Source organism: Nicotiana tabacum, chromosome 18, assembly GCF_000715075.1.
Source record: "Nicotiana tabacum cultivar K326 chromosome 18, ASM71507v2, whole genome shotgun sequence".
In the NCBI taxonomy this organism is placed as follows: Eukaryota; Viridiplantae; Streptophyta; class Magnoliopsida; order Solanales; family Solanaceae; genus Nicotiana; species Nicotiana tabacum.
Genome location: NC_134097.1, coordinates 144,808,233 through 144,812,953, shown reverse-complemented (window position 1 = coordinate 144,812,953; position 4,721 = coordinate 144,808,233). Strand labels below are relative to the sequence as shown.

The 4,721-nt window shown below is 28.6% G+C and overlaps 1 long non-coding RNA gene across 2 annotated transcripts; it reads right to left on the bottom strand.

The window, feature by feature from the left end:
- Positions 1 to 454: 454 nt before the first annotated feature.
- LOC107797393 (uncharacterized) lies at positions 455 to 3,862 on the bottom strand. Of its 2 annotated transcripts, XR_001650682.2 has the most exons (5): positions 3,725 to 3,862; positions 3,529 to 3,593; positions 3,288 to 3,354; positions 2,003 to 2,078; positions 455 to 889 (listed from the first exon to the last, which is right to left on the bottom strand). It is a non-coding gene; the product is annotated as an uncharacterized LOC107797393 (long non-coding RNA). The 2 variants fall into 2 exon arrangements; XR_012702365.1 differs by lacking the exon at positions 3,288 to 3,354 and having other exon boundaries at positions 752 to 889.
- Positions 3,863 to 4,721: the final 859 nt, after the last annotated feature.

Genomic DNA, 4,721 nt, shown 5'->3' with positions numbered 1-4,721 from the left:
CAAAAAAAAAAATTGTCAATCTTTCGTCCTTAAAACACTGTCACTAATAATATACAAAGACAACTTTGTATTTCGTCACTAAATAAAGTTATATTAACTACGAAATCGTTTTTTGTCCCTAAATTAATAGAATTTATGACGAACTTGTTCGTCAAAAAAAGTACAAAAAATTCGTAGTTGATAATGCATTTTCGTCACTGAAAAGGTCATTAATGCCGACAAAACTGCTTTGTCACTGTCTATTTAGTTTAGTTAGTGACGACATAAATTGTCTATGAAATTATATATATTTCGTAGTTGAACAGTTACAATATCGTCACTAAAGAATGCCTTTTATATACAAAAAGATACTTTGTCCCTAATTGTATAAATTAGTGACAACTCTACTCTTATAAATAAGGTTTACAATTACTTAGTTAAATTATCATTTCGTCACTAAAAATATTAATTTTACGGACAAAACAAATTAAAAATGTTACTACAAATCATCATGATTAGTGACAATTACAATATACAAAGAAAATTCATTGTCAAAGAAAATATTATATATTATTAATAAGAAAATTCTAGGACAAAAGTCTATTATTTGTCACATTTATGACAAACTAATATCCTTCAATAAAAATATAATTGTCTAAAAAAAATACAATGTAATCTAATCAGTATTGTATCTTTCTCCTTTCTCGTGAGTTCTTTCCACTTGTTTGGAAGCGAACAAAAATTTTAAGCAGTTATTCCCAGTTCGTTCTGTTGATGGAATTGCCTTGATTGACCTCCATTTACCAACTAGGATCTCTAATATCACTTTTTCTCCCGAAGAGTTCTTTATTTCTCAATACCCTTATTCTAACTTGTCCACAACCTTCCTTGATTCCAAGTGAATCTGCACCTATTTATAAAAAAAGTCAATTCAAAATATTATTTAACATATATACTAATATAGATATTAAAATGCAAAAAAAATATGGAGCATATATATTAGTAGTAATTTCTAAATTACAACTCAACTTTATCATTACAGCTTTAACATAAGTGAAAGTTCACCGATTCCTAGTATATCAACACAAAATTTACATCCACAAACTAATCTATGTGACAACATAAACTCTGTTCATATATACGTAATTACTAACTATCAAAATGTAAGGTTAACTATGTAGGCTTTCTCACATTAGAATCAAACCTGCCGTGAATTGAACGAGCAATTATATGTAGTTATTTTTTATATCCTCATTCATTCATTTCACTGACAAAAAAAAAAAAGATAGAAATTTCAGAAAATAAAATCAAAGCAATCCTTTAAAAGATTATAGAAACAAGGCACCCACTTGTATAACAAACAGCTGTGATTAGGCAATAACACAGATGAAGTAGCCAGAAGGTCCTTATTATCAAGAAGCTAGTAGGCAAATAGCTTGTGAAAATCCAAGTCTTCTTTACTGACTCATTTACACATTCACTATTAAAATGTTATGCTCGTTAGTGGATGTTGTTGTCTGCAATGTTAATACTAACATTATAATTCACATTTATTGTCCCAAGGATTCACTGTCATTATAGTTTCAGTAATTTACCAACTCTATTCTTTGTATCCAAACATTAAAAAAGCAAACCGCAAAGAACCTGTCAATTAAGATGCAATAAGTGTAGTTTTAGTTGGGTTTCATCGTTTTTTCCTTTTTCGTTCTAAGTCAAAATAGCTAAATTATTTCCATAAATCCAAAGGTCAAGAAGACATGAACACATCTAGCTTTCCAAATTAGGAGAAAGAAAAAGTAGAAGTACTCTGTTAATTCCTTACACCAGTTCTCAGTTTTAAAGGCACTTAAAATATTTAGCAGTCCTATTTTCATACCTCCTCTTCAACTTATAATAGCAACTATATATGGTTAGCAATTATTGGTAATTTTTTATATAAAAAATCAAATCAATCCTTCAACCATGGATACTATATCAAATTAAAAATAATACTCTATAGAATAGTAACTTGTAGTAAATTTACCTGATTGATTTGAGAGTTGGAAAAACTAGGTGGCAGTTGACCTCCAATGTTGAACAATAAAATCCATTTATTGGAGCTGATAATAACAAGAAAAACAGAATGATTAGAATATAAAAATCAAGAACAGTAGGAAGCTGATAGTAATACCTACTATATATTTCAGTTGAGCACCAAAATGGAGCCGATAATGGTTTTCTTGTCCCTACTTCCAAGCATCTTACACACAATGACTATACTTTTTCTTCATTACAAATGTAACTACAGTCGATCGTAGATTATTATTGCATATAAATCACATAACTAGAGTATAAGTCCACAAACATTAAAGTGAAACAAAAATTGTGAGGGGCTCTTGGACTTGTTATATTTTGTTCACCTTCACTTTCTAAGAGACTAAATTGGAAGCAACTATTTCAATGACTGTAACTAATGATGCAAAATACAATAAAATTTAGCGAAAAAGAGGACTTAAAACATTAATAAGAATTAGTCACTTCCAAATCAATCTTTTGCATTTATACCCTATTTTATGCATTATGCAATTAAAAACAGAAAAATGGAAGAATAAAAATAGCATTTTTCAAGAAAACAGAGATACAATCCGAAAAGATTCATCTAAAAGCACTTGATGATTAAGAGATAATCCAATGGTGGCGATGAGCTTGTAGAGCAAAAGTGTGATAACAACTGCTGCTAAACCTCCTCCGAACAGTGCCTAAGGATCTCAAGAATGAGATTTTCTCAAAATATTGTCTTTTTCTTCTAAAAATAATCCTGATATGAATTGGTGATTGGTGTTAACTTTCAATTGTAATCTATAGCTGGACTACTAAGCTTATAGAGGGGGCTATCAAAGGAAAATCGATGGCAATTCAACTCTGGCTTATAGGATACCTGATTCTAAGCTTACTAGAAAAGTTACCGCAGGTATAACTATTATAGTTCTAACTTTTCTAATATGGATGACTAGTACCTAGTAATTGGCAAAGTATAAAATAAAACTATGAACATGTTCTGCAATTATAATAAGTTACACAAGATAATTTTGTTTTCCTCATATTTTTAATCTGAATATGCATTGCAAGTTCCAACATAAACTACCAAAATACACTAAATAAAGTTAGAAAATGTTGAAAGTAAACTTTATTTTGAAAAACTGAAAGGTTATACTTCAAATATATTCAACTACCCAATACCCATCTTGACAAATCATATGCTTAACAAGAAAATACCAAAAAGAAATTCAGGAAGAGCTAAAGAAAGAATAAAGATTTCTTGAACTTACCCACTAACCATATCAATACGATAGAAGAATTCTGGAAAGTGGAAACTAGCAAAGCAAATCATTTGTCCTATTCACAAAAGAGCATAACAGAGAAATTCTTAAAATTAGCATAAACTCTTGATTCGTGTTTACCCTATTCCTCATTTTCTCAAAAGCAAGATGGTTATCACAAATTAAAATTACTTACTTACTGAATAGAAAGACAATGATTTGGAGCAATAAGAGAAACCCTAACACAAACCTTGGAGTAGAAAGTAGGCGTAGCTGCTTTATACATATCTTCGATGGACTTTGGATGATTAAAATCTGCTCAAAAACACAAAAAGAAGAACAAAACCCCCTAAATAAATAAGACTGTAAAGAATTTGAGTGATTGTTTGAATTCCTAAAATCGTTCTTCAATGTAAATACAGTAACAAAAGAGGAGATAAATTAACCTTCAGATGTAATCTAAATTTTGAGGTGGGAACATGCTTAACGAAGAGAGATACCAAACAAAGATTTCAATTGTAACTGTCTAATTGAAAAGAGAAAACCTAGAGCCAAAGTGAAAAATAAATGAGGAAATTTTTGCTTTTTGCCGCGTTTGCTTTTTGGCGGAAGTTGAAAAGAAACAAAAAAATTTACGCCAAAAATTAGGTACTAATTTTTTTCTTCAATATATAAGTTTATGAGTTCCTACAACTACCTTAAGTAAATTTATGATTATAATTAATTTTACCATCAAATATTTATAAATTTTTAGTAAATTATCTAATATATATAGTCACGGTAGCCCCTGAATATTCGTAATTAGTTGTAGAGAAAATCAAGTGTTTCACCAACAATACCAGACATTTTGGCAACTATAAAAATGTATTGTTGCCAATTTATTATATTTAAAATTTTATTAAATAACCAACAAAATATGTCATCCAAATTTTTTAATTATAGTCAAACCTCTCTATAATAATATTATTTGTCTACATATCCTTCAACGAAATGATTATTATACACTTAGTAATATTATTTTACTTTTAGATCTTGTTTGACTGCTAATACAAAATTATAAAAATAGTTATTTTCCAAACTTTTTATGTAATAAAAGAAAATAAAATATTTAAATTTAAAATCTCAAAAGATATTAATATTTTATCAATTAAATTTTAAAAAAAGCTAATGTATTATTAAAATTCATAATAACTAGTTTTATTGTACCTACAAACAATTAAACTCTCTAATACACATATATATTGGAAAACTAATTGGATACAAAAAATTTCAAATTTAATTAAAGAAATTTATAAATTGTGCTTTTACTCTCAATCCTCACCATGCAATCAATAATAGAAATGTGCACGGCATCACCCTTCATGCTTTATCACTCTTCCTTACCATATGAATATCATAAATATGTATGACATCACCCTTCGTGCTTTATCTCTCTTCCTCACC